This window comes from Loxodonta africana, chromosome 2 (genome assembly GCF_030014295.1).
Source record: "Loxodonta africana isolate mLoxAfr1 chromosome 2, mLoxAfr1.hap2, whole genome shotgun sequence".
Classification (NCBI taxonomy): domain Eukaryota; kingdom Metazoa; phylum Chordata; class Mammalia; order Proboscidea; family Elephantidae; genus Loxodonta; species Loxodonta africana.
Genome location: NC_087343.1, coordinates 219,660,382 through 219,686,864, shown reverse-complemented (window position 1 = coordinate 219,686,864; position 26,483 = coordinate 219,660,382). Strand labels below are relative to the sequence as shown.

Here is a 26,483-nt window from a genome sequence, read left to right as displayed (position 1 = left end):
AGTCCAACTCCGTTCCCAATTCAACTGCTCATGTAGCACTACCTCCTCTGATCCTAGCCAGCCAGAGCTGAGTCAGAGCTCACAAGTTAAAGGACACAGTCCTCACACTGCAAAGTCTGCCGAAGACTTCAGACATCAGCCGCAGGTTGGTGGTACTCATGACACCCTCATGTTTGACCTACTTGCTACAGATGTGGGGGTTTCGTACTACCCCATCACTATGCCAGGCATAAGCATGGAAGTCCTCAGGGCCCCCCTCATTTCTGACTTGCTGGCTACAAATCTGGGAGTCCCCTCTCCCCCCTCACAATACCAACAGTAAACTTGGGGGTCCCCAGCCCCCTTTGTTTCCTGACCTGCTGGCTCCCACTAATCCTTTGGGGTCCATACTTTGCTGGGATAACTCAGAGAACTCAGGAAAGCTCTATACTTAAGATTACAGTTTTATTATAGCAAAAAGGATACAAATGAAGAGACTTATAGGGGGAGGTCTGGGAGGGTTCCAACGTGAAGCTTCCATGTCCCAAAAAGGGACATGTTACCCTCCCACATACATCATGTCTTTCATCAACCAGGAAGCCCAAAAAGCTTACGTGTCCCAAGGCTTTACTAGGGCCTCATTTTTCAGGCATTATTGATTGAATCACCCTCCCCTCCCCTGAGGTCAGGCTGATGTCACATGGTGGGCCTTTCTGACCTGGCCACCCTCAAGCCAAAAGGCATCCAGACAGCATAACCCTCAGGTGTGGTCTAGAGTCCTCATCGAAGATACTTCAATCACTAGGGAAATCCCAAGGTTTTAGAGGTTGACTTTCAGGGACCAAGGATAAAGATCAAATTCTTTGGGTAAAGTTAATTCTTTACCCCACAGCCATATTTCCCTCCTGTACACGTAACAGTTGCTGTTGAGTTGACCCTGACTCATGGCCACCCCATGTGTGTCAGAATAGAACTATGGTCCATAGGGCTTTCAATGGCTGGTTTTTCAGAAGAAGATCACCAGGCCTTTCCTGAGGCACCTCTGGGTGGACGTGAACCTCCAAATTTTTGGTTAGCAGCTGAGCAAGTTAACTGTTTGCAGCAAGTTAACTGGATGCCAGAGACACCTCTGTGGCATCCAGGAGGTGGATAAAAAATGTTAGCTCCTTTTCCTTCTGTATTAATTACAAAAACATGAGGAATTCCTTCTCTCTCTCTGGAATATATGGGATTGTTCTTAAGGTAAAATAATTGTTCTATAAGCTACAGAAGGAGTCCCTCGGTAGTACAAATGGCTAACATGCTTGGCTGCTAACCAAAAGGTTGGAGGCTCAAGTCTACCCAGAGGCAAATCAGACACTGAAAACCTACAGGGCACAGTTCTACTCTGACACACATGGGGTCACCATGAGTGAGAATCAACTTAATGGCAACTCGTTTTTTATAAGGTAGAGAAAGCTATCTTTTTCATGTCATTTTGAACTTCACACTTAATAGTCAATGAAGCTATCACTGCCATATTGGTCATTTCCACGACAACAGATGATGACTTTACTACAATATAAGCAATTGGAGATGAAGGAGGAAAATTCATATTCACACGCAAACTCAATACCAGCCTAGAGGAGCCCCTCGGGAAAAATGGAGCTCACGTTTCTCAGGAACCCGACTTCTTTTCTTGCCAAATGATAGTTACCCTCTCCCTCTACAAAATAAAATGTCCCTCCAATCGCTACGTCGAAATTTTTACTAAATGGAATGGATTTCACCTACCCTTATAAAACCCATATTGTCATCAAAGAATTTCTTTTTGGGGTCTTATAGTTTTTAAGCTCAGTACAGGGCTTAGCAAAGAATTGTTTCATTACTTAATAATGTACTTGAGAACTTTTAAAAATATGGGCATATTGATCACCTTACAAGCATGCTTCATCAGAGTTTTTAATGTTGAGTGACATAGTTTCTGCAAAAAGCTCTATTTCTCATCCCACAAAAATAACAACTATGAACCACAGACGATGCTCTGTGTCAGCGTGAGGAAGATGAAGAGGTGCCTGGAGGCAGGGCTGGGCAGGGCACATATAATGACATCCCCCACCCAAGCCAATCAAGTGGGAGGAGTGTAGCGGTTAGTGCATGTAATGAATTGTGTCCCCCAAAAATGTATGTCAACTTGGCTAGGCCATGATTCCCATTATCAGGTGACTGTCCACCATTTTGTCATCTGATGTGATTTTCCTATGTGTTGTACATCCTACCACTATGATGTTAATGAGGCAGGATTAGAGGCAGTTATGTCAATGAGGAAGAACTCAATCTACAAGATTAGGTTGTATCTTGAGTCAATTTCTTTTGAGATATAAAAGAGAGAAGAGAGCAGAAAGACAGGGGGCCTCATACCACCAAGCAAGAAGAGCGAGGAGTGCACGTCCTTTGGACCTGGGTCCCTGCACTGAAAAGCTCTTCGACTTGGGAAGATTGATGACGAGGACCTTCCTCAGAGCCGACAGAGAGAGAAAGATTTCTCCTAGAGGTGGCGCCCTGAATTTGGACTTTTAGCCTCCTAAACTATGAGAGAGTAAGTTTCTGTGTGTTAAAGCTATCCACTTGCATTATTTCTGTTATAGCAGCACTAGATGGCTAACACAATGCATTCTGTTTATTCTCAACCGAAAGGTCCTGGCCACCACCTGGAATGACCTTTAGTGATTTACAGCATTTAGCATGGCAGAGGGATAAGAAGACAGGTTGGAAAGCCAGGCTGCCAGTGTTTGAATGCTACCCCTGTCTCAGTTGTTGTCAACTGCCATGGAGTCAGACCCTAACTCACAATGGAACAAATGCTGCCCTATCCTGCGACATCCCCATGATAGGTTGCAGATCAGAACACTGTGATCCAAAGGGTTTTCACTGGCTGATTTTCAGAAGTAGATCACTAGACCTTTCTTCCTAATCTTCCTTAGCCTGGAAGCTCTGCTGAAACTTATTCTGCATCATAGCAACAAGCAAGCCTCCACTGAAAAAGCTGTGGTGGTTATGCATTAGGTGCCCTGGCCAGGAATCACACCCAGGTCTTTGTCTTCATTGTGTCTTTCATTAAAAGTAAAATCTTGGGCAGGTTATTTAACTTCTCTGCCCTTCAGTTTCCTCATCTGTAAAATGGGGATCATATCTGAAAGACCATGCTCCAAAGACAGCTACAAAAAAACATCAACCACATCAGAGATTTTGCTACCAGGTGCTCCTCAGGGAGATCAAAATCCACTGTTGTGGACTTGATTCTTTCCAACTCACAGTGACCCTATAGGACACAGTACAACTCCCCCATAGGGTTTCTGAGGATCGGCTGGTGGATTCCAACTGCTGACTTTTTGGTTACTAATAAAAAAAAAAAGTTACTAGCTGTAGCTTATAATCACTGTGCCCCAGGGGCTCGTTCCTCAAAGGACTTGGAAAAAGTCAAATTCCCACATGGTGCCTTTATAATGTAACTCAAAAAGTATTCAAGGATCACCTGTGCTCAGCCCCAATTTTAATGTTCCAGAGAATCAAAATGCACATAATGAGCTTCTCCTCACCCCCAGGGAAGGTTCTCTCCAGGAACACAGAGGCCAGTGGGAAGATACCTGCAAGAAACAGTCAAGTGAGAGAAAGACAATGTGGGACTACATATAAAAATATGTATGGGCTACTAAGGCTATACAATTCATGAGAAAAGAGGGACTCATTCCACCACCATTGTTCGAGCATACTCTGGGCTCTGCCCTCTGCCAGGTGCTGGGGTCACTGGTGTGAAGTATCTCATCCCTGCCTTTGGCTGCACTCAGCAGGAGAAAGGCCGTCTTCCCCCTGCCACACCTAACACCATAGCAAAACCACTAAGCGGGGGAGTCCAAAGCCCAGCCTAGTGCTCTGCTGTGCCTGTGTGTTACCTCGGTGAGGCCACTCTGGAGATGGCCACATCCGCCCATCTGTACATGAAGGAGTGGGTGAGGCAGGTGGCCTCGAAGGTCCCTTTCAGTTCCAGGATTCTGTGATTCTGAACAAGGAGGAACTGGACAGGCAGAGGGCTTGGATTCAAAAAAGTGGATTGGCAAAGGTCACTTTGTCCACAGCCCCTCAAGAAAACAGACCAGTCCTTCTCTAAACCATAGGAGGCTTTCCTCTGTGGACTGGACTGTCCAGGGATGACTTGCTATCTGGTGTCCTTTGGGTTTGGTCACTGGGAAGCAATGATATGAGTCAGAGGACAAGGAAGAGGTTGGGGGTGTTTACCCCCCAGGCACCCTCCCTGGCTTCTCTTGGCCAAGGCTGCATTTCTCTGGTGAGGTTCTCCATCAGGCAGCCCTCCCCGTACAGCTGCAGTTCTTACTGGGTTTTGGGTTCCATTCCCTCTCTCACCTCTTGAGGCCATGGCATTGTAACAGCTTCCAGCTGTTGCTATTCCTGAGGTGGTCACCACCCTCCTTGGGTTAACATGACTTTCTTCAATGACTTCCTTTGAGTGTGACATCTGTTTCCCGGGAATCTGACTTCCATAGGAAGGCAACATAAGATTGATGAGACAGTAGGAGAATGTCAGCAATGGAGCTTATTCTATGAACAATGTGGAAGCACTACAGATTTGGAGAACGTGATAAGAGAGGTGCTTTGAGCAGCAAATTGGGCAGTAGGTACGAGATGGGTTGCTGAGGTCAGGTCCCAAAGTGGGGAGCTGATTAGGAATCAACAGTAATAACTGATGTGAGGAGACAGTGGGGTTGGGGGGAACAAGGAAAGAAGTGATGTCTTGAAAGTAGAAATGACAGAACTTAGTTAACTGGTACATGAATAAGGAGAAAGTTGAGTCCAAAAATGGTTCTGAGGTATGAGTCTATTCTAGAAAGAGTCTTGCTGGGTTCCCCACCCCCCAGACATAACTTCCCTGAACATTTTCAATGCCACATGAAGGTTGTTCTCTCAACATCTGTCCTCTCCTTTCAAACATACACTGAAGACCTCCCTCTAATTAATAATATCAACTTGAAACCCATTAATCCCAGCTGTTTTGGGTCTATAAAGTTGTAAAACAAAACTAAGTATTTCCTTGTGTTTACTTGCTAATGTCCAATTCTTTCTCAAAATCCTCTAGGACTAAAAAATCGTAGTTCCAGAAGCAAAGATTAAAATGCTGACAATGAAAACTGGCTGATTTTCTTCCTAAAAACACAGAACTCCCAGGAATCACTTTATCCCGAGCCTAACACCCCCACTGTGACTGATAATAGTTGTTACCTGTGAAAAAAGCTGAGCTTCCAAGACAAATGAATTGTTCATTATGGTAGGGTAATGGGGTGGCAGGAGATTTGAAGTATAGGGGATTAAAGGCAGTACATGAATCCTAAACATTTGCTAGAAAATTTTACCAGCCTCCGAGACCATGGGGAGAGAGGAAGAGGTAAAAAAAAACCTAAACTTTTTCTTTTTAAACTTTACATTTTGAATAGGAAATGCTTTTACTGGGTTTGAAACCTAAAATGATATAAAAAGGTATACAGTGAATATTCTCATTCCCTATTCTTTCCCCTCCATCTCATTACATTACACGTATTACATTATATGACAAACCCCAGCAGATACCAAATTTTGGTCTTGAATCTCTCTACACTCTTAAAAATTAATGAGGACCCCTGTCTTAGTTATCTAGTGCTGCTGTAACAGAAATACCACAAGTGGATGGCTTTAACAAACAGAAGTGTATTCTCTCACAGTTTAGGAGGCCAGAAGTTCAAATTCAGGGTGCCAGCTCCAGAAGTAGGCTTTCTCTCTCTGTTGGCTCTGGGGGAAGGTCCTTGTCATCAATCTTCCCCTGGTGTAGGAGCTTCTCAGCAAAGACAACCCGAGTCCAAAAGATGCGCTCTACTCCCAGGTTTTCTTTCTTAGTGGCAGGAGGTCTCTCTCCACTCGTATCTCTCTCTTTTATATCTCAAAAAACTGACTCAAAATACAACTTAATCCTGTAGATTGAGTCCAGCCTCATTAACATAACTGCCTCTAATCCTGCCTCGTTAACATCATCAAAAAAAAGAAAAGCCCTATTGGTGTCAAGTCGATTCCTACTCATAGGATGGTGCAGAACTGCCCCATAGGGTTTCCAAGGAGCAGCTGGTGGATTCAAACTGCTGACATTTTTGTGAGCAGCTCATAGCTTAATCACTGTGCCATCAGGGCTTCATCACACAAGTTAGAATTCACAACACATAGGAAAATTAACTCAGATAATAAAATGAACAACAATCATACAATACTGGATATCACAGCCTAGCCAAGAAGATACACATTTGGCAGGGGCACAATTCAATCCATAAAAACCCCCAAAGAGCTGTTATGTGGTTTATGTCTATTGATCTTTAGCATATTAAAAATTTAAAACAAATTTTGCAATGATATACTTATTCATTTAAAAGTAACAATAATAAACACTACATATTAACATAAATAATATTTTCTATGAAAAATATCTTTTCAAAATATTTAGTTGTTTCCCTTGAAGTTATATGCCCACTGTCTTGGTTATCTAGTGCTGTTAAAACAGAAATACCACAAATGGATGGCTTTAACAAAGAGAAATTTATTCTCCCACAGTCTAGGAGGCTAGAAGTCTAAATTCAGGTGCCAACTCTGGCAGAAGGCTTTCTCTCTCTGACGGCTCTTGGTGTACGTCCTTGTCATTAATGTTCCCCTGGTCTAGGAGTTTCCCTGTGCATTAACCCTGAGTCCAAAGGATGTGCTCCACTCCTGGTTCTTCACTCTTGGTGGCATGAGGTCACCCTATCTTGCTGCTTGCTTCACTCTTTTATCTCAAGAGACTGACTCAAGATACAACCTAATCTTGTACTTTGAGTCCCGCCTCATTAATATAACTACCTCTAATCCTGCCTTGTTAACATCATAGAGGTAGGATTTAAATTCCATCAGATGACAAAATGGTGGACAATCACACAAAACTTAGAATCATGGCCTAGCCAAGTTGACACACTTTTTTTGGGGACACAATGTCCCTCTCCTCTCTGCTTCCTTTTGTCTTTTGTATCTCAAAAGCGACTGAGTCAAAATACAACCTAATCCTGTAGGCTGAGTCCTGCTTCATTAATGTAGCTGCCTCTAATCCTGCCTCATTAACATCATAGAGATTAGGATTTAAAACACATAGGATAACCACATCAGATCACAGAATGGTGGACAACCGCACAGTAGTGGATATTATGGCCTAGCCAAGTAGGTACACAATTTGGGGGGAGGACACAGTTCAATCCATAACAACCCCGAAAGAGCTTTTATGTGGTTTATGTCTACTGATCTTTACTATATTAAAAATTAAAACAAATTTTGCAATGATATACCTACTTATTCATTTAAAAGTAACAATAATGAACACTACATGTTGACATAAATCACATTTTAGGAGCAAATTTTAAATAATGGAAGACAAGATCAGTGAGATTAAAGACAAATTCCTGGATGTCATTTTGTTTTAGGAAAAATCAGAGAAAAGAATGAAAAAAACAAAGAAGAAAACCTAATTTATGTGAGACACAATCAAGAGCAAAAATTTGCACATCATTCAAGTTCCAGAACGGGGGGAGAAAATGGAAAACACACAGAACATTTTTGAAGATTTGTCAACATAAAAATTTCCAAATATCATGAAAGATGAAAAGCTGAGCTTCCAAGAAACTCTATGAACCTATATAGGATAGACACCAAAAGAAAATCACCAAGACATACCATAATCACTATTACTAAAATCAAAGACAAAGAAAGAATCCTGAGAGCAACTGAAGAAAAATGAAAAATCACTCACAAAAGGGAAACAACAAGCCTAAGCTCTGATTACTCTGTAGAAACTCTGCAGACAAAAAGGTAATGGGATGACATACACAAAACCTTGAAAGAAAAAAACTGTCAACCAAGAATTATATATCCTGCAAAACTCTCTCTCAAATACAATGGTGAAATTAGGGCAATTCAAGAAAAATAGAAATTAGGCCAATTCATAAAAATCAAACCACACAAGAAATAATAAAAGGAGCTCTTTGGCTAGAGAACCAACATCAGACAACAACCAGAGTCTAGGATGCAGGACAGCATCAACCAGATACCAAACTAAGTAAAGGACTCCCAATAATAAAACAAAGCTAAAAGACTTAAAACAGGGAAAAAGAGATGTCAAACTATAAATGACGACAATGTTAAAACAATAAAATGGGTAATAAATGGTTTTTTATTTTAGGCATAGACTTTAAAATGGAGGAAAAGTCACGGCAATACCAAGTCATAAAAGACAGCTTCAAACTTAGGAAGATAAGGGTAAATCTCAAGGTAACCACAGAGAAAGACAAAAATCCTACTCATCAGAACAAAAAAGAAAAAAAACAAAGTCTCGGTAAACGCAAAATCACTAATAATGAAAAAAAAAGAAAATCCTCAAACAATAGGAATGCAACACAGGAGGTAAGAGGAACAAAGAAAATGTCAGCATCACAAAAAAAAAAAAAAGACAACAATATGACAGCAATAAATTCATATCTATCAATAATCATACTCAATGTAAATGGCTTAAATGCAACTGTAAAGAAACAGAGAGTGGCAAATGTAATCACACTCAATGTAAATGGCTTAAATGCAACTGTAAAGAAACAGAGAGTGGCAGAATAGATAAAAAAGCACAACCCATCAATATGCTGTCTACAAGAGATACACCTTAGACACAAAGACATAATTATATTAAAAAATCAAAGGATGGAAAAAATATATCAAGCCAAAAACAAAACAATAAAAGGCAAGAGTAGCAATGCTAATCTCAGACAAAATAGACCTGAAGGCAAATTAACCATAAATGACAAAGAAGGAGATTATATAATGATTAAAGGGACAATCCACCAAGAAGACATATCCTTAATAAATACCTGTGCACACAACAACAGGGCTCCAAAATACATAAATCAAACGCTAACAGCACTGAAAAGAGAAATAGACAGTTCCACAATAATAGTGTAAGACTTCAACACACTACTCTTGGTAAAGGAGAGAACATCTAGGAAGAAACTTAACAAAGAAACAGAAGACCTATGGCCAAAATCAACAAGCTTGACCTCCTAGACATTTATAGAACACTCCGCCCAACAGCAGCAAAGTATACATACTTTTACAAGGCACATGGAACATTCTCCAGAGTAATCCACACTTTTGGCCACAAAGTAATCATCAAAAAATCTAAAACATCAAAATAATACAAAGTATTCTATCTGATCACAACACCATAAAAGTAGAAATCAGTAACAGGAAGAGCAAGGGAAAAAAATCAAACATAAGAAAATGAAGAACACCTCACTTAAGAACAACTGGATAATAGAAGAAATCAAAGAGGGAATTAAAAAAAATTCCAAAAATTAAGTGATAATGAAAACACATCATACAAAAATCTTTGGGACAAGCAAAGACAGTGCTCAGAGGTCGGTTTGTAGCAATAAACTAATGCATCACAAAAGAAGAATAGGCCAAAATCAAATGTTAGCTCTACAACTCAAACAGAGAACAGCAAAAGAAGACCACATAACTAGAAAAAAGGAAATAATAAAGATTAGAGCAGAAATAAATGAAACAGAGAACAGGAAAACAATAGAAAGAATCAATAAGACCAAAGTTGGTTCTTCAAAAAGATCAACAAACCACTGGCAAAACTGACAAAAGAAAAACAAGAGAGGAAGCAAATAACCCAAATAACAAATGAGATGGGAGACATTACAACAGATCCAACCTAAGTAAAAAGGATCATAACACAATAATATGAAAAACTGAGCTCCAACAGATTTGAAAACCTAGAAGAAACAGACAAATTTCTAGAAATACACTACCTACCTAAACTAACACAAGCTGAGACAGAAAATCTGAACAGATCCACAGCAAGAGATGAGATTGAAGAGGTAATTAAAACCCCCCCTCCAAAAAAAAAAGAAAAGCCCAGGCCTGGACCGCTTCACTGACGAATTCTACCAAACATACAGAGAAGAGCTCAGACCAGTAATACTCAAACTATTTCAGAGTATATAAAAGAAAGAAATACCCCCAAATTTATTCTATAAAGCCACCATAACGTAACCCTCATAACAAGGCCAGGCAAAGACACAACAAAAAAAGGAAATTACAGACCAGTATCTCTCATTAACACGGATACAAAAATTTTTAACAAAATTCTACGCAGAAACCAAACCCAGTGCCGTCGAGTAGATTCTGACTCATAGCGACCCTATAGGACAGAGTAGAACTGCCTCATAAAGTTTCCGAGGAGCGCCTGGCAGATTCAAACTGCCAACCCTTTGGTTAGCAGCCATAGCACTTAACCACTATGCCACCAGAGTTTCCAACAAAATTCTAGCCAATAGAATTCAGCATCATATCAAAAAACCAGGTGGGAATCATACCAGGTTTGCAATGACAGTTCAACATTACGAAATCAGTCAACATAATCCACCTCATAAAGAACAAAAGAATAGTATCATGTGATCATCTCAATCAAGCAGAGAAAGTATTTAATAAGGTCCAATACCCATTCCTAATAAAAAACCTTAATGAAATAAGAATAGAAGGGAAATTCCTCAACATAATAAAAGGCATCTATATAAAAAAAAAAAAAAAATTTTTTTTTTTTTTTTATATAGGGTCGCTATGAGTCGGAATCAACTCGACGGCACTGGGTTTGGTTTTTTTGGTATACCAACAGCCAACATCATTCTCACTGAAGACAGACTGAAAGCTTTTGCTATGAGAATGGAAACAATACAAGGATGCCCTTTATCACCACTCGTATTTAACATTGGGCAGGCAGTCTTAGCTAAAGGAAAAAGGCAAGAAAAAGAAATAAAAGGCATCCAAATTGGTAAGAAAGAAGTTAAACGATCCCTATTCGTGGATGCTGCCTGGCTACCACCACCAATGGCTCTGACAGGAATCAGAATGGAGGGTCTCAGGCAGATCATGAGAAAAATGTAGACCAAACTCCAAATTCACACAAAAAAAGACCAGACTTACTAGTCTGACAGAGGCTAGAGGAACCCCCAAGACTATGGCCCTGGAAGCCCTGCTAACTCAGAACTGAAGCCACTCCTGAAAGTCCACCTTTCAACCAAAGATTAGACAGGACTATAAAACAATAACTCACGTGAGGGACGTTCTCCTTAGTTCAATCAAGTATAGGAGACTAAATGGGCAACACGTGCCCAAAAGCAAAGAGAAGTCAGGAAGGGAAGGGAAAGCTGGATGAATGGACATGGGGAACCTAGGGTGGAAAGGGAAAGGGAGAAAATGCTGACACATTGCAGAGATTGCACCCAATGTCACAAAATAATTTGTGTATAAATTTTTGAATGAAAATGTAATTTGCACTGTAAAGTTTCGCCTAAAACGCAATAAAATAAAATAAAAAACCACATCCAAATATCAGCACAGGTAGGTTCACTCTTTAGGCTGCCATTATTAACTGCTATTGTTATCATCTATTGTAGGCTGAAATATCCTTTGGGTTGTGGGCTTTTTCTGGCCCTCCATTTCCTTGCAGGAGGCATGACAGAACATTCTGATTTCCAGTGGGACGCTCTTGTAAAAGGCAGGAAATTTCCCCCTCCAAGTAAGGAGCTACTTCCCTCTCTCTGTTATTTTTTTCTGTGATTATACAGCTTCCTCTGACCTGTCATCACTTGCTAATAGTCCTTGGAAAGTGCGAGAATGCTATAGACCTGGTGTGTATAGGGAATGCGTTTTGAGTTGTTTTTCTAACAGAAATAGAGCAAAACCTCATGACTTCTGCTCCTCAGGTTCAAGGTCACTTGGCTGGCCCAAGGCAGATCCCATGTCTCGGCCATGGGCAACACTTAGAGGCCCAGAAGCATGGCTGTCAGCATCCCACCTTCCTGTTCTGTGCCTTTGTTCTCTTCTATCACGTCCCAGCCCACCTCAGACGCCCACCCTTTCCACCTCCCTCCCTTCCCCCCTTCCTCTCTTTCTCAGGGAAAGAACTAAATGTCATTTTGAGCCTGAGAATAATGCTTTTCAAATTTGCCTCACGAGTCATTAGTGGGTGTTACGGATTGAACTGCGTCTCCCAAGAAGATATGTTGAAGTCCTGACTCCTGTACCTGTGAATGCGACCCTACTTGGGAACAGGGTGTTTCTTTTGCTATGTAAATGAGGTTTTTGCCAGAGTAGGGTGCCTCCTAAACCTAACCCCCCTGAGTGGTGTTTTATAAAGGAAAGAAAAAACACAGCAAGGCACATACGCAGAACGAAGAGGTTATGTGACAAGGGACATGTATCTGCAAGGATTAACCAGCAGCTACTAGAAGCTGAAAGAGACAACGAATTCAGACTTCTAGCCTCTTCACTTGTGAGGAAATACATTTCTGCTCTTTAAAGCCACCCACCTGTGACATTTTTTGTTACCGCTGCACTATAGGGTCGCTATGAGTCAGAATTGACTCGATGGCAGTGGGTTTTGCACTCGGAAACTGGGACAGTGAGTCGTGAAGTCAACTTAGTAAGACCAGCTGCTTAAAGAAAAGAGAATTAAGTAGAATTAATTAATTAAGCATAGTCAAGGTAAGTATTGTTATGTGGCTCATATGCTCAGTCATGACATGAAATGGATTTACTGTGGCTCAAAAATTTGAAAGTCACTGAGTTGGAGGCAAACCATTTGACTTTGATCAGGATTCTTAAACACTCTGAGCTCCCATTTCTTCAAATGTAAAATAAGGAAGATAATAAGGAATCATAAGACTGTCATGAGGGCAAAATGAAACAATGTATTTGAAAGAAATTTATAAAATGGAGGGAGCCATAGAAATGTCAATAGTTGTTATTTTAAATCAGTGCCTTCGCACATTTTGATCTTGATTCTAAAATTAACAGCCTCCTTCTCTGTGAAACAAATTTCAAGATCATTAGGAGAAACCTGGGGCACTAACAAGTGCCTGCTTCATCCACAGCAGTACAACAGCTTCTGGTGAGCTCGCAATTAAAAAATTCAGGGAAGGTCTTTGTGGTCTGCTTATGAAAGCAAATTGTTACCTGAAACCTTAGAAATAAATTTCACAACTGTCATTTGTATATAAATATCATGTTGGTTACAAATGATTCTTGCCCAGATCATAGTGCAGGCCTGTCCAAAAGACTCCAGAGCAATATTCTGTTAACCACTGTACTTCCAGGTCCTAGACCAGGGAAAGGCAATTCTTTGTATAGAGTACCCATTTCACTGATTTAGACTGAACTTTCTGAAATTATTGAGGTAGGGATACCTTACCACAGAGGGAACGAGTGATGCTGAGTCACCCCAATTCCCTTTCTTACCAAAAACCAAGGTGCAAGAGAGCCAGTCAGGGCAAACCCTCCTGCTCCTCACTGCAAGGCATGGAGCTGTCTGTCTACCTCTCTTGCCCCTCTAGATGAACCACTGCAACCAGCTTCCAGGCCCTCTGCTCTCAGATCTAATCTACTCACTCAGCCACGGTCACCTCCAGCTTTCTAATACAAGAGTCCAGTAGTCGCTTCTCAAGGGAAACCTTTGGATCAGAAAAAAATTAACTTAGCAATGACGGGATGCTATAACTGCCTTGCCACAGCCCTGGGATTTATACTCCAGCATCTGTGTGTCGGAAACCCTGGTGGCATAGTGGTTAAGACCTACGGCTGCTAACCAAAATGTCGGCAGTTCAAATCCACCAGGCACTCCTTGGAAAACCTACAGGGCAGTTCTACTCTGTCTGCTAGGGTCGCTATGAGTCGGAATTGACTCAACAGCAGTGGGTTTGGTTGGTTTGGGTATCTGTCTGTCAGTTCGTTGTACTGTGTGGCTATGATGCTGGAAGCTATGCCACCAGTGTTTCAACCATCAGGGTTACCCATGGTGGACAGGCTTCAGCAGGCCTTCTAGATTAAGACAGACTAGGAAAAAAGACCTAGCAATCTACTTCCAAAAATTAGCCAATGAAAATCTTATGGAGCACAACAGAATACTGTCTGATATAGTGCTGATACAGTGTCTGATATAGTGTCTGATACTGCCTCCTAGGTTGAAAGATGCTCAGATACACAGTGGCCACAACAATGTACTTAAACACACCAGTGATAGTGAAGATGGCACAGGATAGGCAACATTTCCTTCCATTGTGCGTGAGCTTGCCATAAGTCAAAGTCAACAACTAACGCCAACACAGCCCCTGGCACCAAGGGTGCCCATCCCTTGCATGGTGGGTAGGAAATAGGAGGAGAGCCACACACTGAATAAATAATCTGAAATGAATAACCTGGAGAGTCTACAACCACAAGGCAGAGGACACTCTCTCCCCGCATCACTAAGCTCCAATGCTCTGCTTATTCTTTCCTCTCAAGGTGTAACCATCTCTGTGACTATAATGGTCCAATGGGATTTTCAAGCCTCTCTAACAGAAAACGTCCAAATGTTAGGATCCTGGTAGGGCTATGGATTCCTTCCTCATCTGCTCCAGTTAACAACACATAGTAGTAACAGGCAATGTAAATGATATTGATTTTTCTGTTAAAAAGACAGCCATTTCCCACAAGAATTTCTGCTTTAAGTATTACGGCAAAACAAAATTTATTAAAAACAATGTTTAAAGTATCCTTCCTCAAGCACCTGCCACCTTCTGTTCAGCCTTATGCTTCCTTCCCTTCACAATTAAACTTTCTGAATACATAGCCTGCCCTCACCAACTGTCCTGCTTCATCCATCAATTGATTAATCCTTAACCTATCCCAGCAAAGTTCTCTCCCACCGCTTATCTAAAATCCTTGTCAAAGACCACTAACAGTCTTCTTTGAGTCAGGAAAACATGAACATAGGAATACATGTGGTCACTTCCACTTCCCCAATCTATCAAGAATGCTGCCTTTATGTTTGTTCCTTGCATAAAATTATGAGTGAAGGAAGCATTGAGAGGTACCAGGAATGGCCGGATAGAACATAAGCAACATAGAAGATAAGAGGTACTAACCCAGTACTAGGGAGAAAGAAAAAGCCAAAAAGGTCTGCGTTGGAGAGATTTTTGGAGAATTTGGAGAAAGAGGGTAGGGAACATGGGTGGCGTCAGGTACAGAGAATGAGGGGAAAGGGTTCAAAATGTTGTTGGGCATTAGGAATGAAATCGTCTTTGAAAGACTTTAGTAAAGATTAAAATTGCCTGTTGGGTATCAGGCCAGTGTTCCTCTGAGTAACAGAATATGAAAACTGAGCCAACGGGCACCTTGACTTTATATGGGTTTTATGTTCCATGACCTCTTGGTGATGTTGGCATTTTTGCCTCAGCTTTCTGTATTGTGATTGTCAGAGTCCTTGGTGTCTAACGTACACTCTGCTCTGGTTCTCCACTCACCTCCCTCACTTTTCACTCAGGCTCTTCTTTGTTGGTTCTTCTTCCCCTTCTGCTCCTAAAATTCAGGTACTTTCTTCTTATTTGACAAGGTCTCCCTTATCCACACCCATGCTTACACACAAAACAATCCCCAAATCCATATTGTCCTTCCATATCTCTTGCCTAAGGTCGAGGTCCACAGATACAAATGGCAACTGGACCCCCACAGACATCTCAAACTTCACTCTTCCTTTCAGGCTGGATGGCCCAAAATCCACTCAGTCACACAAGCCACAGGCAGATACCATTGCCACCGCTTTATCTACTGCCACCAGGCACACTCAACTCCACTTCAGCCTGCACAATGTCAGTCAGAAGAACTTTTTAAAACCACAAATCCAATAGTGTCACTCCAGTGCTTCCAATCTTCCAGTGGCTCCCCATTACCTCCACAATGCAGCCTACACACCTGCCCCAAGATGGCCCAGTGGAGGCACCATATTGGTTCTGACCTCCATGCTGTGCTTTCTGTCCAGAATGTCCCTTGTCTACCTAGTGAACTCCTATCAATTCCTTCAGATCCTGGTCAAACGCTGCCCTTCAGTGAAATTTCCCTGCCATCTTTCCCCAACAAGTAGGCTTACCCATCCTCTGTTGGTATCACTATAATCCCTGGCAGATACCTCTACCATAGCACCACCATGCTATCGCTATTTGTCCATATATCTGTCTCTCCATCACTGTAAGTGGCCTGAGGACAGAGAATATTTTATTCCTATTTGTTTAAATCTCAATACCTCAAACAGTACTTTATACATAGTAGATGCTCAATAAACACTGGGTAAGTAAATAAAAAGTTGCTAAATGAATAAAATTATTCAAGCCAACTATTACCTGAATATCTGTAGTGTGTGTACCTTTTCTGCATTTTGCTAAGCAGCAAATATACTAACAGCATTAGACTGCATTCTGCCAACCAGTAACATTGCCTTGAATTCCTCCTCTCTATATTTTAAAGGCAAAATACTTTTTCCTCATAATCTTTCCCCACTAGATTTTTTTTTTTTTTTCTGTCTGGAGGAAACGCTACAGGCAGGGACAGCTTCAAAGAGTGAAAAACTGGTTTAAGTCCTGAAAAGGGTGGGGCAGCTCTGTCCATTTAGCTGTGTCCCACCCTTTCCCTTGATATTATTGCTTGGTCTTACCTCTCAAGGGCTGCCTTCACTTCTCCCGCCACCTTTACGGGAATTAAGGCTTTTCAGTGGAAGCTACAGGAATCCTGGTGGGGCAGTGGTTAAGTGCCGGGCTGCTAGACAAAAGGTCACCAGTTCGATCCCACCAGCCACTCTGCAGGACAAAGATGTGGCAGTCTGCTCCTGTAGGGATTTACAGCCTTGGAAACCCTACAGGGCAGATGGGAGTTGGCTTTCTTAAAGATTTACAGTCTTGGAAACCCTCTGAGGCAGTTCTACTCTGTCCTACAGGGGTCACTATGCCTCAGAATTAACTCAAAGGTTTGTTTTTGAATGGAAGCTACCTTCCCTGAAACCAAATGAGCCTGGTCTAATTAGGTAAGTTTGAAAATAAAGAAAATGCTCAAGTGCAAACATCATCTTCTATTCAAATGCAAATCACCTCCTTTGGTCTTTCACTGTTTCTCACTTTAAAACGGACTGTATTGATGGAAGAAGCAGGACGTGAGAGAAAGAAACTGCTCTGAACTGAACCATTGACCCCACCAGTTCTGAATGAGTCACATAACAGGAGTGGAGGGGAGTGTGGCTAAGCCCATCAGAGGGATTATTAACACAGCCAAGACTCAGATGCGCAGGAAACGGTCCTCAGATATTCCAGTTTCTTCTGGAATCTGCTTCCAGCTTCTCTCATATTCGCTTCACTCAAAATCTGGCTGAAAGTACACAGCTTTCACTAAAAATAACTTTGGCAGGAAACCCACAGGTTTTAATATGAAATGATTCACAGTTAAAAAATGACATGTTTTAAAGCTCATTAAAGTTGTTAAACACTAATAGGCTTGTTAGAGAGTCCCATTGTTCCATTTAAAGGCACTTCTCAAGTTTGTCACAGGTTTGGAGTACTGACTATTATTCTAGAACAGGCTGGAACCAGTTTCCCATAAAAACCAAAACTGGCAATTTGCCTTAAGAATTATATGAGAATATATACAGTCGTCCCTTGGTACCTGAGAGGGATTGGTTCCTGGACCCTTCCCCACCATGGATACCAAAATCCAAAGACGTTCAAGTTCCTTATAAAAAATGGCCTAGTATTTGCATATAACCTATGAAAATCCTCTGGTGTACTTTAAATCATCTCTATACTACTTATAATATCTAATACAATATAAACGATATGTTAATGCTTACACTTAACGCTCTGTCAGTCTTTGCAAGCCCTAAGGAGTGCTAGGATGTTTGCAGCTGTTTCTTCTCATTTTGAGTCGTGCCACATCAGCAAATGAAGGTCCCAAAAGCTTTACTCCAAGTCATTAAGGTCGACCCTACTTTGAGGAGACAGCTCTTCCCCAGTCATCTTTTGAGTGCCTTCCAACCTGAGGGGTTCATCTTCCAGCACTGTATCAGACAATGTTCCGCTGCTATTCATAAGGTTTTCACTGGCTAATGCTTTTCAGAAGTAGACTGCCGGGTCCTTTTTCCTAGTCTGTCTTAGTCTGGAACCTCAGCTGAAACCTGTCCTCCATGGGTGACCCTGCCGGTATCTGAATACCAGTGGCATAGCTTCCAGCATCACAGCAACACACAAGCCCCCACAGTACGACAAACTGACAGACATCATGCTTGGCAGAGTACAGGGTCAGTGGAAAAGAGGAAGACCCTCAACGAGGTAGACTGACACAGTGGCTGCAACAATGAGCTCAGGCATAACAACAATTGTGAGGATGGCGCAGGACCGGGCCCTGTTTCGTTCTGTTGTGCATAGGGTTGCTATGAGTCGGAACCGACTCGACAGCACCTAATAACACAACAACAAGGAGTGCTAGAGGGAGGCTGAAAATCTGTGAAATGGCAGAAGGCTATAGCAGGGGACACCTACACCTCGTTTCATTCACAAGAATTCCGTGTAGCACTTGGGGTGTCACAAATTTAAGTTTTGCTTTTTGAAACTTTCTTCCCCCGCCCCCCAATATTTTTGAGCTGCAGCTGGTCGATTCCGCGGATATGGAACCCAAGGATACTAAGGGCCAATTGTATTCTGTTAGAATCATAAAAGGAAGCAAAACAATTTATCAGTTGGGTAAACAAGAACTCAAATTTATACGAAAATAACGAACTTTTAAGCACCAATGTCAAAGCCTATTTATTTTCATTTCTAAACCATCATTGCTATTATTGTAACTATATGCACTTCTGAATACTGATGCAATTCTGGAAAGATTTAGGAGGAAAATGACAGGCCAACATTCTGATCACAAAGCAATAAAACTAGGAATTAAATATTAACTTTAATAAAAATCATCTAATACTCAACCATTTAGAAATAAGGAAAATTATTATACATGAGGTCAAAGGACAAGTTAGATGCACAATAACAGATCATTTATAAAACAATAAACATATGATCCCTCAGGAGGCAGTCAAAGTTGTGCTCAGAAGTAAATGCATAACCTTAAATGGTTTCATTATTAAAGGAAAAAGGACTAAGCTCTGAAAGAATTTAGAAAACAAATAATTACACAAAATAGTAGGAATTATAAAACTAAAAGGACTGAATTAACTCAAAACAAAAGAGAATATTACTAAGAAATACGTAAAACCCAGAGCCGTTGAGTCAATTCTGACTCATAGGGACCCTATATGACAGAGTAGAACTGCCCCATAAAGTTTCCAAGGAGCGCCTGGTGGATTCAAACTGCCGACCCTCTGTTTAGCAGCTGTAGCACTTAACCACTACACCACCAGGGTTTCCAAGAAATACATACGCTCTAAAAATAGAATGAGCTTCAGCACAGCCAATAAAAATAGAAAGTGAGGGGGAAAAAAATAAAATGAGAAAATAGAATATGTGGCTGATAAAAATAGAAAGGGAGGGGGAAAAAATAAAACGAGAAAATAGAATATGTGGCTGATAAAAATAGAAAGTGAGGGGAAAAAATAAAACGAGAAAATAGAGTATGTGAAACGATACATATTAAATACAGTCAACCACTTACAAGTCATGAGACTCTGGGCACATCTAACACTAAACATTCAATTTTTTCCATAAATGAGAAATGGAAAACTTAAAAAATGAGAAAATAATACTAGCTGTCTCCTTGCATTTTTGAAAAATCACAAATGTCACTTCCTTTTTAAAATTCCTATTGCCTCCTACAAATTAATCATTGGAGATATTTGCAATAACTCTGCATCTGCATCAATTACCTAAAAAAAAACCCCACTGCTGTCGACTCGATTCTGACTCACAGCAACTCTATAGGACAGAGTAGAACTGCCCCATGGAGTTTCCAAGGAGCCCCTGGTGGATTCAAACTGCCGACCTTTTGGTTAGCAGCCGTAGCACTTAACCACTACGCCACAAGGGTTTCCTCAATTAACTCACCCAGCAAATAAATAATTATGGAGGATATACTGTGCAAGGATGACAAAGATAAATTAAGAAACCACCTGGCTCTCTAGAGGCTGCCGAAGATGCAGAAAAAACACAAATATTGAGGGCATGATGAAGCTTACAACAGAAGCACACAACAACTGCTGAGGGTGCCTAGATTATTCTAGACCATTCTAAGGACTTCTGTGGTTTTTGTTTGATTGCTACAGCCCTACATCCCATTTTACATCTGCTCAGGAAGTAATCACTTTACATGTTCCCATTAGGCCTACTGCTCAGGGTGATACTATGATTCCATCTTCAAAGTAATACAATTTATAGAACTTGGTGAAAGGTCAGAGTCTTCAATCTTGGAAGTGGAACCGACCCGTCTGTGTACAAGGTGCTGAGGGCAGTTGGTGTGGAATGATTTGACAGGGGTCAAAATGTCCTCATAGGGACAGAAAATATGCCCTCAAGGGGCAGTTTTGTGCTAAAAGAAGCCTCCTACCGAAATGTAGAGGGGAGATTTGTCTAGAATCTGCCTACAGAAAGGCGGGGAGATTTGTCTAGAATCTGCCTACAGAAAGGGGGGTGTCTTAGTCATCTAGGATTGCTATAACAGAAATACCACAAGTGGATGGCTTTAACAAAGAGAAGTTTATTCTCTCACAGTTCAGTAGGCTAGAAGTCCAAATTAAGGCGTCAGCTCCAGGGAAAGGCTTTCTCTCTCTGTCAGCTCTGGAGGAAGGTCCCTGTGATCAGTCTTCCCTTGGTCTGGTAGCATCTCAGTGCAGAACCTCAGGTCCAAAGGATGTGCTCTGCTCCTGGCACTGCCTTCTTTGTGGTATGAGGTCTCCATGTCTCTCTGCTTGCTTCTCTCTTTTATATCTCAAAAGAGAGTGGCTTGAGATACTGTCTAATCTTGTAGACCTCACCAGTACAAAAAAAAAATTAAATGCTGCTAATCCATCTTATTACATCATAGTGATAGGATTTACAACACAAGGAAATCACATCAGATGACAAAATACAATCATACAAGGGAATCATGACCTAGCCAAGTTGACAGATATTTTGGGGGGACACAATTCAATCCATGACAGGAGGCATAGAGATGGTAAGACTATGAAGAAGTCTATGAACAGAACAATGAAGAGCAAAGAACTGTATTTTGAAAACCAGGGTCAGGAGGACAAAAACGCAGGTGAAAAAGCATCAATAGGATATATAAGAGGAAAACCAGATTAATGTCCCAATAGAGGCTAACACTTGTTAACACTGGCTGTTCTAAGCACTCTGCATGTGATTATTCCCTTTACGTCTCACACGGTGTGTAGGAGGTGGGTGCTAATCTCCTCTTTTACTGATGACAAACCCATGAGTAAAGTAACTTGCCCCCAGGTTTTAGAGTGAGGTAGAGGTCAAAGACATTATCAAAACCAAGCAAAGGAACCCCAGAATCCACACTCCTAAACCCTGCACGTGGTATGTCCCCTAAATACTTATCTACTAGGTAAATTAACTGATGCAGAATTATTGCCCACATCTCCCAAGATTAATCTCTAGCAGCTCAGTCTATTTTAGAGAGTGCGTATTTATCAGTAATATTTTGCACTACCCATCTCGGGTGTTACAGAGGAGTGTTCAAGGGATGAAAGAAGCCTCAGGGATGAAGAATTTGTTACCACCGTTAATCCTAGGGAGAATTGAGAAGCAAGAAGCTCTCAGAATCCAAAATGCAACTTCAGTGGAGTTATGGTGGCTGAAACTCAGAAAGCAGATTACAACTCCTTAGGAAGGAAAAAGAGGCAATTGTAGGCAATTGACTTAAATAAAACTCCACCTCAAAGACCAACAGCTGAGGAAACATGCGGTATGGAAAGGAAAGAACAAAGCTGGCTGGATAAGCCTGAGAACAGGGCAGACTAGGACAGCAATAAATGATTGACAGAGAACTACAGGGTGGACAGGAAAGTAGAGTAGGAATGAATGCCAGTCAACATCTTTCCCAAGAGCTCATGACCATGGAATATTGTATCCATTAAGGATTATGGGTACAGTGAATTGTAAACTTTATGGGTGAACTTTATGATATGTATACTATACTTAGGGAGCCCTGGTGACACAGTGGTTAAGCTCTTGGCTGCTAACCAGGTCCGTGGCTTGAACCCACCAGATGCTCTGCAGAAGATGTGGAATTCTGCTGCTGTAAAGATGATAGCCTTGGAAACCCCATGGGGCAATTCTACTACGTCCTATAGGGTCACGACAAGTCTGAATTCAACTCGACAGCAACGGGTTTGGTTTGGTTTTTATATTGTACCTTAATAAAACTGCTAATAAAAAAATAAAAAGAAAAGAATCAAAGGTTGAAGGAAGGCCGTGATTAGAGCTACTGCATTTGTAGAGTCCTTCCTTTTTTTTTTTTTCCTCTTGGTAGAGGCAGTTTTCTAGACATCGAGAGGACCTCTGTGTGTTTGGAGGTGGTAGAGCCGAGTGGGTAGGGGTGAAGAATGGGTCCTTTGTCAAATAAACTGGGGAATCACTGGATGAAACAAAATTAAACAGGTTTCTTTCTGGCAGGACTTTTCGGAAAACTTAAGAAGTTAACATGCTTCATGAATCTCAAAAAGGAAGATTTTATACGCAGAGCTGCCCAAACTCATTCAATACTAGAACAATTTTGTGAAGAACACACCCTGCAGACTAATAAGGAAATCAAACAGAGAGCAAGAAAAGCTGGACTAGGGGGGCTAGAGTTGGGTCCTGAGCACCAGAGAAGGGCATCAACAGGACTCTGTGAATAGGAGTCACTAGGAACAGATCATATATAAAAAATGCTTTTCTAACATCCTAACTCTTCTTCTCCAACCATTTAACTTTCCCACATGGTGTTCTTTCTGCATTATCAGTTTTCATTAGGCACAAGCTGTCTGTTTTACTTGCAGAAATAACACTCACAAACCACTTTGCGTTTTTGTGTTATGGGTTGTTACACATGGACAAAGGAACAGCTTTGATGAGTCCAGTGTAAGTAAGGTATCCTCCCTACCCACACCCCCCAAAAATCTGCTATTTATGGATTCTCCAGAAAACTTTGAGAGTTTAGCTGTGGAACATTCATGACAGGCAGTATCACTGAAATGCTGACTAGTGTCCTTCTGTCAATACCTCCACCTACATAAGGCCAGCTGTCAAACATTTGCCTCACCGGAATCTCAATTCTTTAATTCATGTCCAATTGTGATAAGCAACTGCTTCCCTCCAAAGATGCCCAACACTTGGCATTGTGCCTGACTTCATGCAAGAGGTCCATACGGTTTTTATTTAGCATCACTTAGTCAAATGTTTGTCTTAGTATATAGTATTTTACCTTTCTATGCACAAGAAACACTTCCAAGTCACACAGTGTTTTCATGAGCGTCAAAGTAGTGGGTGAGTTTGTTATTACAAATCATTATATTTAATTCATATTTTTAATATAATAGGTTTTAGGATAGTCAATTCTTAAGTACGAGTTGTCCATAAGTCAGGTGTTCATGACCCAGGGACTGCCTGATCTCCAACAACCAGGATTTATCAGAAAGAAAAAGGAGATGTAGTGGCTGGGCCAAGAGGATCAATTTACTCTCATAAGAGTTTTTGAAGAAAAGAGAATGGTAAGAAATTCAGAAAAGAGAGATATAAAGATATATTAGCTGGGAATTTCCCAGAATTGAAGATAACCAACCAGTAGCCTTTGAGATGATTCCAACTCACGGCAACCGTCTGTGTTGCAGAGCAGAACTGTGCTCCACAGGGTTTTCAACGGCTGTGACCTTTCGGAAGTAGGTAAGGTGTGCTAATGATGTTCTTATCATGATAGGGAAAATTCTAGAAACACAAAATACTTCAGATAATATATGGTTAAAATTAAGGCTAATTGCTGAAAGAATGGAAATATATTCTATAGCTTGCAAACCAGCAACGGGAGAAAATGGGAGTACAGAAAACTTGATCAGTCTAGCAAGGAGACCAAAAAAAAAAAAAGAGAGAGAGAGAATGAAACAAAAAAGTTATTAAAGACAAAACATAATGAGATCATAGGATTAAGTCAAAATGCCTCAGAAATCAGATCTATTGTAAATGGATTAAGCTCATTTACTTAAAAACTGAAATTATCAGACGGGAAAAAATCCACCTCTATGCAGGCTTAAAAATGACACATCCAAAGTAAAGCTACAAAGATAGGCGGGAAAAGATATATCTGAAAATATTAGGGTAAAAAAACAGTGGAGTGTTATTAATGTTAAGACAAAAAAGTACTCAAGCCAAAAAGCATCGGGATGATATAGCAGTCCCTCATGTAACATTACGAAAGTGCTATAATACAGATCCTTGATAAACCTGTAAGCCTGTAGCAACACAGCAACCAAACATACAACACAAAACTTACAATATCACGTGAAGAAATGGTATTTTTACACACTCCTCTCAAAAATGTAAAATTCAAAGAGATGAAAAATTAGTAAGAATAAAGGCTTGAGAATTAACTCAATTAACTTCATTTAAGAAATACAGAGAGAGCCTGGCACTCAAAAAACAAAGAATAAACATTCTTTTCAACTGTACATGTACCATTTGTCACCATTAAAAATCAGCAATAAAATCAATGGGCAAAAAAATGTATGTTTCGAAGCTTTCAATGGCTCTCCTGAAGTAATATATGACCCAATGGGCGCTTTAAATCAAACAGCAATGAAAAAAACAGCATATCAAAACCTGTGGACTACAATTTAAAAATTACTTAGGGATAAACTTACAGCACTGAATTTAAACACAAAGATTTAATATAAATTAATTAAGCATGTAATTCAAGAAGCTAGAAAAAGAACAATAAACCTAAAGAAAGTAGGAAAAGGAAAAAACTAAGGATATGAACAAAAAGCAAAAGTAGTAAAATAATAATGAAGAATAAAAGAACCAAGAAAAGATCAACAAATTCAAAACTGTTTCTTTAAAAAAAAAAAACCTAATAAAATAAATAAAGCTCTAGCAAGGTTTAACAAGAAAAAAGGGGCATAAATAAACAATACTAAAAATGAAGAAAGTACACAGTCACAAGGAAGTATAAATTTTTAAATCATAGGGAATAGTAAGAACAACTTCATGTCGATAAATTTCAAAGTGCAGATGAACTAAATTTGTATCAAACAGCGAATTAACAAAGTTCACTGACGAGGAAATACAGCCTGAACAAACAAGTAACGATTAATGACACTGAACCTATAATCAATAGTCCACCTGCCTTCACCCTAAAAGACAATAACCCAGACAGACTTAGAGAACCCTGGTGGCACAGTGATTTAGCATTTGGCTGCTAACCAAAAGGTCAGCAATTTGAATCCACCAGCTGCTCCTTTTAAACCCTATGGGACAGTTCTACTTTGTCCAATAGGGTCGCTGTGAGTCAGAATCGACTCGATGGCAATGGGTTTTTTTTTTTGTTTTTGTTTTACCCAACTTTACAGGAGCAACAACAACGAAAGTGTCAAAAAAAATCTCTCTTTCGTATAAGCTGTTTCAGCGAATGGAAAAATTACTTAAATCCTGATAAAGGCAGTAAAAGAAAAAAACAGTGAACAACTTCTCTTTTGAACAAGAACTTCAAGTTTCTAAATAAAACATCATAAAATGAATTACTATCCTATGTCAGTAAATGAAAGGAGAAAAATAAATCCACAATTATCTCAAAAGATCCAAATAAAAGAGAGAAAAAGAAATCAGTAAGCTCAACGGTAACTTCCTTAATTTGATAAAAAGATATCTATCAAAAACTTAAAACAATATCATACTTAATAATGCAACCAGAAAGTATTCCCATGAAGATTAAGATTAAGACAAGGATACTCTATCACTGCTTTTATTTAATATCGGACTAAAGGTCCTAGTCAGTGCAATAAGACCAGAAAAGAAAACAAGCGATATCAGAATTGAATGCGAATGAACCAAATTATACTTACTTGCTGAAAAGATGATTGTTTTATCTGACCAGACTGACTACGTTATACTACAGTAGCAAACAACCTCAAAGTCTCAGGATCTTAACACAAAAGTTTGTTTTCACAGAGGCAATGTTCGTTGCTGACCTACTCTTCAAGGCAGCTGTCCTTCATATGTTCATTTATCACTTTATGTTATTTTGATCTTCTGGCATGTTCATATTCATATGTGCTTATACATGCAGAGCAAAAGAGAACTGGAAAATCAAGTACCTGCAATCATCTGTTTTGGCACACATCATTTCCATTCCCATTTTATTGGCCAGAAAAAGCTATATGGCCATTCCTAACTTCAAGAGATTGGGGAAGTGAAATCCTCCCCTCATGTTAGGAAGACACAAATAACCAAAATGTATAATACAATTACATACATAAGACGATTCAAGAGACTCTTCATATAAGCTATTAGAACCAATGAGAAAGTTAATATTATCAAACTTCTATGGTATTCTTACCAAAAATGCATAACCTCAATATAATCATG

At 40.3% G+C, this 26,483-nt stretch overlaps 1 protein-coding gene across 10 annotated transcripts in view; it reads right to left on the bottom strand.

The window, feature by feature from the left end:
* Window positions 1-26,483, bottom strand: part of B3GALT5 (beta-1,3-galactosyltransferase 5) — a 110,160-nt gene that overhangs the window by 29,101 nt on the left and 54,576 nt on the right. For 2 of the 10 annotated variants that reach the window (XM_064279464.1, XM_064279471.1), the window contains exon 1: window positions 3,494-10,638. The exons of 3 other annotated variants lie outside the window; for them this stretch is intronic. The gene's annotated coding sequence lies outside the window, so the exon portion shown is untranslated. Of the gene's footprint in view, window positions 1-3,493; window positions 10,639-12,437; window positions 12,561-26,483 lie in introns of those variants that run through there. 5 more of the 10 variants (XM_064279462.1, XM_064279467.1, XM_064279466.1 and 2 more) reach the window with 5 other exon arrangements.